At 32.3% G+C, this 11,361-nt stretch overlaps 1 long non-coding RNA gene across 2 annotated transcripts; it reads right to left on the bottom strand.

The window, feature by feature from the left end:
* Positions 1–7,631: 7,631 nt before the first annotated feature.
* Positions 7,632–10,847, bottom strand: LOC131038153 (uncharacterized). 2 transcript variants are annotated; one of them, XR_009104369.2, is made up of 5 exons: positions 10,589–10,847; positions 8,871–8,957; positions 8,431–8,535; positions 7,934–8,003; positions 7,632–7,807 (listed from the first exon to the last, which is right to left on the bottom strand). It is a non-coding gene; the product is annotated as an uncharacterized LOC131038153 (long non-coding RNA). The 2 variants fall into 2 exon arrangements; XR_009104363.2 differs by lacking the exon at positions 7,632–7,807 and having other exon boundaries at positions 7,818–8,003; positions 10,589–10,846.
* Between the last annotated feature and the right edge of the window lie 514 nt (positions 10,848–11,361).

Here is an 11,361-nt window from a genome sequence, read left to right as displayed (position 1 = left end):
TTTGATCCTTGCACACATAGAGTTTGCCTACAACAATTTAGTGAATAGAAGTACCAGAAAAACACCTTTTGATATTGTTATCGGAGTGCATCCTAGAGGTAAATCAGAATTGAGAGACATTGGCAGTGAAGACCAGAGGAGTTCAGAAGAAGAAGACTTTGCAGATCACATGGCAGCATTGCATATTCAGGTTAAACAACATTTGAAAGACATGAACAACAAGTATAAGGAGAAGGCAGATGAGAAGAGGAGACATAAGGAAATTGAAGTTGGCGATGAAGTGATGGTATATATGAGAAAAGAGAGATTCCCGATTGGAACTTATTAACAAGTTGCAGATGAAGAAGTTTGGACCTTGCAAAATTTTGAGGAAGTTTAGTTATGAAAATGCATATGAAGTGGAGATACCGAATAGTCTGAGTATTTCACCTATATTCAACATTGAAGATCTTCATGAGTATCATGAACCAGAATTTAGTGAGAACAGTGTTACAGACCCGGAGAAACAGTTACCCCCGAAGGAATTAGATCAGATTGAAGAGATTTTGGACAATAGGATTGGGCGTAGTACCCGGAGAAGTCAGTATAAGGAATATCTTGTGAAGTGGAAGGACATACCACTTGAAGATTCACCTTGGATTTCTCAGGCAGAGGTAGACCGCCTTGGTTTCCTCTAACTCCGACAAAGTGAGAGACTCACTTTTTCAATAACCCTGGATGTCTGATGGTGGGGTTTTCCTCAACCAAAAATCATTTTCCTTTTTGTTTTGCTTTTAGTTTGTAGTTTCAGTTTTCCTTTCTTTGTGTCCCAGTTTTGGCTCACCGGATCCTATGGAGTTGGATTTTACTTGAAGACTTGATCATCTTTCTTGCTTCCAGATCGCATCGTATTTGGATAATTTTCTGACAAGATATCGCTATCGGTTTCCATGACAGTCCTTTGCTACCGGTTGCGTGGACCTATTTTGGTGATCTACCGGAACCCATTCTGAATCTTGCGGAGCCTTGGGTGTTGATTCCGATGTTCCTTGGCATGTGGCTGATCTTTTCCCGCGATCTACGTTTCATCCTTTGGATTTTCTGGAGGAATCTCTTAGTGGAGGCCAACCTTGTTTATTTTGCACGTTAGGTCTTGTTCTTCGGGTTTTGATCCCTTATATATATATATATAATTGTAATTGCGCAGTACGATGCAATCAATCAGAGAATCAAGTAGCTAGACTATGCGTAGAAGATAGATTTCACGATTCAAGGTCACAGTTGTGACCTATTCTATATGTTCTACCAGGGCTGTGAGTCAGTATGTTGTAACCTGGTTGTTATCGGTTGAATGTAATCAATTTTCATGCAATAAAACAATCTGTTCTACATTGCCTCCATCATATCTTTGTGTTTTCGTTGTGTTTACTCTTGCTGACCGATCTGGATTGATCTTATTGAGGTCCCTCCTCATCGGTGACTGCTTCACTTACACACTATTGAGAGTATCATGTTTAAATGATAACCTTTAAACTAACATTATACAAAGTTAAGAATGCTAAAAGTAGTTTTAAAAAATTATTAAATTTTGAACATGCCAAAGTTCAAACATAAAAAGACACAAATAATAAACACACTTTAAACACTTACACACTAAAGGTAAAAGATGCCAATGTCAAGTCACTCTTCATGTAGAGTGACTATAATATTGAGAGTATCATATTTAAATGATAACCTTTAAATGAACTTCATATGAAGTGAAGAATGCTAAAAGTAGTTTTAAAAAACCTTTAAGTTTTGAACATGACAAAGTTCAAACATAAAAAAAGGACAAATAATAAGTGGATCAAACCCTATGCCAAATTTAGTTCAAACACACAATTTAGACACATAGTTGTTATACTAAACACACTTCAAACACACTTCAAACACACTTCAAACACATTAAACACATAGTTGTTATATTAATGTCACAACCCTCCTTTATCACTTTTTGATTTAAATACAATTCTATTATATTTTTGGTTAAGCTATTTAAAATGATTGAATAAATGTTATAAAAGAATAAAAATAATAATATACACACACACACTTGAAGAATATAATTCAAAGGCATTATTTTTATTTTTATTTATTTCTTCCCACTCCCAATTATGACACATGTTGTAGGAGGATTTGGAAGCTTCTAGAGGAATCTCCACCACCTTGCATGTAACTCCCCCACTAAGTTTAATCAATTTGTATGAGTCCAATATTGGAAAAGAAACTCCTTTTTAATTAAATTTTCTAGATAGTGGAAGGGAGGGATTTTTCTTATAAAATGATATGCAAGTTTCAAAGAAGGGAGTTGATTATGTTTTGAAGGAAATTTCCCAAGTTTTTCTTTGGTAGTCTCATTTTAGTCGCAGGATTTTTAAGTTGTTGTTTGAAGGATCTCTCTCAAGTTGCAAGGAAGGATCAAATGATAGCTAGAGGATTCAACATCAAGCTTCAGTAAACCAGGTTCTCTCCTTTTGTCATATGAGGAATTTGTATTTATTAAAAAATATATATAGTTTCTAGATTCTTTAGTTGAATATAGTTTTTTGAAAGAAATCATTTTTTTAATTGCTAGATAGGAAGAAAATCTATTTTGTTTTCTTTAAACAAATGCAGTGATATAATTCTTTCTCTTTTTAAATACAAATGCAGACTTCTCTTGCATATTTTATTTAATCTATTTAAAAGGTAGAAAATCAGATTTTTGCTTTTCTGTTTTCTCTTGAAAACTAGAGATGATATTGAATATAAAAAATAAATAAATCTCTCTCTCCGTGAATGAATAAATAAATCTCTTCTTCTTATTTAGGATTAAAATGCAGCTCTATTATTTATTTTATTTAGGAAATATGCGTATAATCTTGCTTTTTGTTTTTCCAAAGATTGTAGATCTGTGCAAAAAAAAAATCATATTTCCTTTATTTTTAAATCTCTTTTTCTGAGATTAAAACTCTTCCCTGTGTGATTTGAATCTTAATCTTTATTTCTTCCCTCTAATTCATTTCTCTGGTTCTTCGAATGGAAATCTGAATCTCATTCTTTAGATAAATCTCTCTGTGATTATTAGTTAAATAAATCTCCCTGTGAATATTAGTTGAATACAATCTTCCTGTGAATACTGGAAATAAACTAGCTCCCTGTGAATACTGGAAATAAACAATCTTCCTGTGAATACTGGAAATAAACTCTCTATCCCCTTGTGAATACTGGAAATATTAACCTCTTGTTTACTGTAAAATCAATCTAAAACAATTGTTTGATTTTCTATTATATTCATGTTCTTATTTTCATAAATAAATACTCTTTTTGTTTACATATATATATCATTAAATAATTAGAAATGTAAACCATACATACATACATACATACATACATACATAGATATATATATATATATATATATATATATATATATATATATATATATATATATATATATATATATATATATATATATATATATATAATTTATTTCAAATGATAAAATGTATTAAATGTTGCAAAGGGATTATATTTTAGCAAGATATTCTCGAAAATTATTTTGGGTATCGAGCGACGTGCGGGGTAGTGGCGACAGTTATTGTAACCGTCGAGGGAAGTGGTACCCTCCACTTCCCCTGCGGTCACTGTCATGACAGTGGCCGCAGGGTAGTGGAAGGGACCATGGGGTCCCCTCACCACTACGGGCCTACTTCCGTAGACCGCAGTGGTGATGGGACCCATGGGTCCCACTCCCACGTACTCCCCTTTCTTTTTTTTTTAATAAAAAATATAACACTATATATTCGGCCATTGTTATACCTTTTTTCGTTTAATAAAAAGATTTTAGGTAATTTTCGAAAAGTATTTATTTTTAGATTTTTTTCAATTGTAAATTAAATTGTATAATTGCCCTTAGGAAAATTTATAATAATAATTAAATTCCCTTTTGCAATTTTCAAATTTGTAAATTAAAATTGTATTAAATTTTATAATTGGAAAACTACTTAAAATTCGTTGGGTTACTTAGTTGGTATTTGGACTCATTGAAAGCAATTATTGCACATTATCATGATTTGAATCTAATGTCTAAATTAATCGCTATTTTTGGAACCTATGACCATAGGAATCATGCATTGCTTAATCATGCACGTAAGTTACACTATTCTTATATCATGCAAATTACTTATACCTTAGTTATATTTATTGACGTTTTCATCTCCATGAAAGTTACACATGTAATTATTAATATGCAAGTTTCATAATGGTCATTGTTACGCAAGCTATATTTCAAGTTGTGAATATAGCTTGCGTAACAATGACCATTATGAAACTTGCATATTAATAATTACAGTAAAAAGGTAAAAGAAGCCCATTACATATTCTTCATGTAGAGTGACTATAAAAATTCAAACATCACATAAACATCCACATGATGAGAGTATTATATCTAGTAAATACCTTTAAATGCACTTCATATGAAGTGAATAATGCTACAAGTAGTTTTAAAAAACCCTTAAATTTTGAACATGTCAAAGTTCAAAATTAAAAAGAACAAAAAATAAGTGGATCAAATCCTATGAATGTCAAAGTTAGTTCAAACATACAATTTACATATGAAACGTAATTCATCAAGTAGTTATTTCAATTTATTAAATTATACACGTTCAATTAGTAATTGTTTTCAAGTATGATGTTTTCATAGCTCTTAGTTAGAAAACTAAATAAAGGAAGATGGAAACCAAAACCTAGTAGCGTTCAGTATATACAGTGCCTCTAGGTCATGCTTACGAGTAATGCCATCGTGTTGAACTACTGCACTTAACGCCTAATAAAGCTACATCAACGACGTCTGTGGCATCGTCCCTATAAATCGTCAGGGAGTAATAAGGGACACTTGGAAGTTAAAATCCAAGGGGCGGGTAATCCCCCTTGGATCGATAATTTAATAAGATAACTCTAAAACGATCTTTCATCCATTGAGCTAAACTATAGTAAACCCCATTGGGATGATGAGTGAAATGCTTTTATGAAATTGATTTAATCTCGAAGAATTGTTGTCGATTGACAATTGGTCAAGGGTGACGCTTATGATAAGAATTAGGATCTAGTTGTTTTAGGCCACAAGTAATAGGCCATCTTGAGCCTTTGCTTAAGCGCTACCACCGTGGGTAGCAACCGCAGAGAAATTGTCTAGGATATTGACCTTAGAAAGGGTTGCGTACCCACTAATCAGTTTACATCAAACCATAGAGTAGAAAATAGAACTACATATTCTACGCTTTGATCCCGTGTCGAAATGGGTATGTAGGCAGTCTTGGGACGAAGTTGTCCCTAGTACTCAGGCGTTCGTGGGTGGGGTCTAGGCTTGGTAAGAAGAAGGGTTGAATAGAATCCTAATTTGAAAGATAAGTATAAAAAGGGAAAAAGTAAATCAATGCATACTCGGAAGGAATCCCGTATGGATTTGCTTGACTTCCTGAGGCTTTAAGCCAAATTTCGAGGTGAAACTCAAGCTTGTGTTATGTAATTTAATTACTCCTAAGGATGGCGACCTCGGTGCACTTCTATTAGAAGAGTGTAGTACTTAGTGAGTGACTCAGGACCCGAATGGTCCTGATGAGTCTAAGTCTCTAACCAGAGCACCTCCTATCCCGATTGGATAGATGCCTACCACGTATGGGTAGATGCATATCCCGTATTGGATAGATGAAATCTTATGTCCCGTATGGACCAATGCCTAACCCGTATGGTTAGATGCTCATCCTGATGGATGAATGCCTAATCCAAATGGATGGATGCCCAGAGTATGCAATTGAATCAAACACAATGATTAAATTAAGCACTCAAAAAAAAAAGAATGGTCAAATTTGTTGAGTTAATTATGGTGGGTTATTACAATTAAACACACTTTAAACACATGTATAGTAAAAAGGTAAAAGAATCCAATGGTCTTACATATTCTTCATGTAGAGTGACTATAAAAATTCAAACATCACATAAAACATCCACATGATGAGAGCATTATATCTAGTAAATACCTTTAAATGCACTTCATATGAAGTGAATAATGCTACAAGTAGTTTTAAAAAACCCTTAAATTTTGAACATGTCAAAGTTCAAAATTAAAAAGAACAAAAAATAAGTGGATCAAATCCTATGAATGTCAAAGTTAGTTCAAACATACAATTTACACATATAGTTGTTATATTAAACACATTATTTACACACATAGTTGTTATATTAAACACACTTTAAATAAAATTCAAACATCACATAAACACCTGCATAATGAGAGTATCATATCTAGTAAATGACAACCTTTAAATTAACTTCATACAAAGTGAAGAATGCTAAAAGTAATTTTAAAAAACCTTTAAATCCTATGAATGCCAAAGTTAGTTCAAACACACTTTAAACACATGTACAATAAAAAGGTACAAGATGCCAATGTTTAAACAAACACATACTCTTCATGTAGACTCACTATAAAAATTTAAACATCACATAAACAACCGCATAATGAGAGTATCATATCTAGTAAATGACAACCTTTAAATGAACTTCAGACGAAGTGAAGAATGCTAAAAGTAGTTATAAAAAACCTTTAAATCCTATGAATGCCAAAGTTAGTTCAAAACACAATTTACACACAGTTGTTATATTAAACAAATGTACATAATGAAAAGTATCATATCTAGTAAATGACAACCTTTAAATGACATATGAAGTGAAGAATGTTAAAATTAGTTTTAAAAAACCTTTTAATTTTGAACATGCCAAAGTTCAAAATTAAAAAGACAAAAAATAAGTGTATCAAATCCTATGAATGCCAAAGTTAGTTCAAACACACTTAAGACATTAAAGGTAAAAAGATGTCAATTCGAACCATTACAATTTGAACATGCCAAATTTAAGACTTAAAAAGACAAAAATGAACCATTACAATTTGAACATGCCAAAGTTAGCTCAATATGAATGCCAAAATTAGCTCAAACACACAATTTACACACATAGTAATATTGAACACACTTTAAACATATATAAGTTTGAACATTACAATATGAATGCCAAAATTAGCTCAAACACACAATTTACACACATAGTAATATTAAACACACTTTAAACACATATATATTGAAGGTAAAAAAGATGCCAATGTTTAAACAAACATATAAAGTGAATGTTATGTCTTACACACTATTCTTGTAGACTAAGTAAATGATAACCTTTAAAATAATAAGTGCGTAGAAAGTAGATGCCAAAGTTTATACAAGCTTAATGTAAAGTTGGTTGAACTATACACGTGAACCACAACAACCACATAATTGACACACATAAATCATAACAATATCCAAACATTCACTTCACATAGATGAGTGTGTCATATTAATTTATAAGTGATAAAATTAAAATTAGAAGTGTAGTTCAATGTAGCTAGGAAAATAATAAAAATTAATATATTCATCATGACTTATTAGTTCAAGATTTTTCTTAATATCAAGAATTAACTTCATTGTCTTGTGATTTTTTAATATTATATATCATTGTTCATATCAGAATGTTAATTATATTGTGATTCTAATAAGACATAAAATGTTAAACAATATAAAATCACTTGTTCATATCAGAATGTTAATTATAGTGTGATTCTAATAAGACATTAAATGTTAAACAATATAAAATCACTTGTTCATATCAGAATGTTAATTGTATTGTGATTCTAATAAGACATTAAATGTTAAACAATATAAAATCACGACACTCATTATAAAAGACATTAACAGACCATGGGCATTCAGCTCCTTCCCTATACACACACATATATATATATATAAATTAAAAATATATTTAACATATTTACACATTTAAAAATCAATCTGACTACTACAATTTATTCAAATTAAAAAAAACAAAAAAATTCAAATGACTTCACCACTATGAAAAAGCTCCTTCCATATTTTTCTGGTTGACTCCTTACATATATCTCCTATACATTTGTTTTCCTGCAAATATAAAATACAACTAGTATGTAGCTAAAAATGCAGAAATGTACATTACAGGGTAGTTGATTGGAACTACAAAAGTTTGCATATGAACGTTCACCAAAAAAGCAAGCTTAAGACAGTTCTACTGTGACAAGGTTAATCTATGACAAACAAAATAGAGAAACATAAATGAGCACCACATACATAGATAAGCTAACAATACACACAACATATATATAGGCACAGCCCAGCACCACAAAGAATACATCAACAATATACAAAACATGTTAGCCTTTCAAGTTCATACAATGATGTTACCACAAGGATTTGGAGTTCAAAAGTTATTGCCACAGAATTTTTATCACAAAACTATTGGAAACTGAAGCAGTCAAACGACAAGTTTGCATTTAAAAAATTATTTTTAAATCAGCAGGAAAAAACTTACCTGAAGGTGTACCAGCAAGATACCTTTCCTCCTCAGGTTCCTCTTTTTTGTGTTGGAAGATCAGGTCGAGATGAGGACATTCGTTTTCATGGGCAAATAAACAAACTGTAAGGAGGGAGATGGTAGATTTAGCATCTGTTGGTCTAAATGCTATGTGCACTTGGACATAAAATACCTATTAATGCACCTAATATGCAGCAGATCAAAATGGTTAAATCAAAAGAAAAGTGAAATTGATCTTATATAAATGCAACTTATATACAGGCTGTTATGTGCCATTGATATTCATTCTGCTACATAATTTACATTCAAATAGTACCATCCCAATCTCATGCGCCAACATTGATGAAAAAAAATAATGAACACAACTTAGGTCTTCTATTCTCATATAAATCAATAATTGCTGGAATGGGTAGACTCATTGGAATGATTTACCATACCTCTTGTTCCTAGTTTGTACAAAAAGTCACTAGGAATAGTAAATTTGATTGTACAAAAATGCCACACACAATGCTGAGCCAGAGTCCCTGAAACATTTACAAAAAGTCTGGCATTAGCAACAAATTAAAGTATCCAATTTTTGCCACCCATCCTCTAATTTTTAGAGCTACAATTTGCTCAATCCTAATGTAGCTAATGTGGAGCAGATCAAAATGTTTTGTGGAGCGGAAAACAAACTTTAGATGCTATGTGCATGTGGACATAGAATACCCATTTGAAAGATTAGCAAGAAACGATGGAATTGGACCCACTAAACTGGCAATCTGAGACATTGAGGTACTGAAGCTTAGGAATCACACTCTCTGGAATGAATCGTGAAATTCCATTTGTTCAAATTGCTCAATCCTAATGCTATCATGACTAGGCACCTCTACAATTTGCTCAATCCTAATGCACCTAATGTGGAATAGATCAAAATGCTTTTTGGAGCGGAAAATAAACTGTAGATGCTATGTGCATGTGGACATAAAATACCCATTTGAAAGATTAGCAAGAAATGATGGAATTGGACTCACTAAACTGGCAATCTGAGACATTGAGGTACTGAAGCTTAGGAATCACACTCTCTGGAATGAATCGTGAAATTCCATTTGTTGAAATATCCAAATGGGTTAAACTGCGAAAATCTGAAATAGCTTCAGGCAGTGATCCCAAAAATCCATTGAAGCTCAAGTCCAACTTGACCAATTTTTTACAGTTAGACAGCCATCCTGGAAATGTCCTCTATATTTGTAAGATTTGGAAGTTGGCAGATTACAGGAGACAAGAATTATGCGAGTCCCTTGCAACTCAAATCAATGCCTCTGATAGACAAGAATCACATATTATGCCATTCCAATTACAAGGAAGTTCGGAATTTGCCAGTCATGCAGAATGCCATTGCTATCCCTAAGGCTCTGTTTGAAATTCATCAGTACTATCCCTAAGACGTTCTTTGAAATTCATCAGTATTTCCACTGGAGACTATTCTGCTAACATGATATTCATGATAAACTCAGCAACAACGTGATATTAAGCTTCAGACATATTTGTCTGCACTCTGCTAATCATGCTAAATCTACTCTTCCAACAAAAAAGACACAAGCCCACAACTCCATGCTACCCACACCATTATAAAGGTTTTGAACATAGATTTATTATTTTAAATCCCTAGAGAAAATTTGGGCTCAATCTATTCAATACATTTATGTGAAGGCTGAAGAGTTAATCACACTCAGGAGAAATAGGTTAGATGAATTCTTCTAAAACTATTTCTCATGAAAAAAGTGGAGATGAATCCTAATAAAACATCATCACATCTATGTGGAGCGGATTAAAATGGAACTGTAAATCCAAATTCATCAGTGTTTTCCAATAACCTCCACTTTATGGAAATTAACAAGTTTTGAAACACGGTATGGAAAACCATTAGAAAATAGAAGCAAGCATTTGATCTTATGAAATGCAATCATTGTTGGACATGCACAGAATGAATGACAGTGTTGAAAAAACCAAAAGTATTTTGCAAGCCAACTGTAAATCCAAATTCATCATTTAAAAAGCTTTGGAACAGGGCATGGAATCCACTAGAAAATAAAAGCAATCTTTTCCTACATGTTCCAAATCAATCCTCCAAACAAGCGTTTCAAAACAATTAAAACTGAAATTGAACACATACCAGGGCTTTGAATGTTGTAAGAGGAGTCTCATCAATGCTTGAAATTCCCGCATATGCAGTTCCTCGCGAACATCGATCTCTATCCTCACCGAACACATATTAAAAGAAAAAAACAGAACACATAATAATGCAAACAAAAACTCAAAAGAAAAACATGATGAACAGAACAAACATAGACACAGGAGGCATGGCCATGCCCCAAAAAAACAGAGCACAGATAGAGAAAAAAAACTACATTTACAACACAAAAAGATGAGAATATGGGAAGGAGAATTCAAATTTAAACTATAATTCGAGTGCCGTTGGGTTAGGAGCGGGGTAACGACTATGCTTTTTTTGGTTTGCTTTTTAAAATTAACCGTTGTGATTCATACAGAAACGGATAGTTTCGAAAATACTCATTGAAACGGTAATATACATGCATAGATATTTATCATTGTGTGCTTGCCCTCTATCCATTCATTTGGAAGTAACTTGCAAGTTATTTAAAATTTGGAAGTATTCGTGACTAAGTTTATGATTATAGGGAAACCTCTCTATACATTGTATTGTTGGAGTTGTGTAACTTTTATTCTTTTATAAAATTTAATATTTAGGGTTTTTAGATGTGAAGATGTAGTTTATTGTATTCTAAATAAAAGTGATCATTTATTTTTAATTACTGATTTTTTTTAGTTTTTTAGATGTTAGAAATTATATGAAGTGATCAATTAAAGATCTCTAGAACATTAGTCAAGAGATGTTTTTACCATTTAGACCCTTGACCTCATTTG

The sequence above is a fragment of the Cryptomeria japonica genome, chromosome 11, assembly GCF_030272615.1.
Source record: "Cryptomeria japonica chromosome 11, Sugi_1.0, whole genome shotgun sequence".
Classification (NCBI taxonomy): domain Eukaryota; kingdom Viridiplantae; phylum Streptophyta; class Pinopsida; order Cupressales; family Cupressaceae; genus Cryptomeria; species Cryptomeria japonica.
Note: the sequence above shows the minus strand (reverse complement) of the source record. Positions and strands in the feature narration are given on the sequence as shown.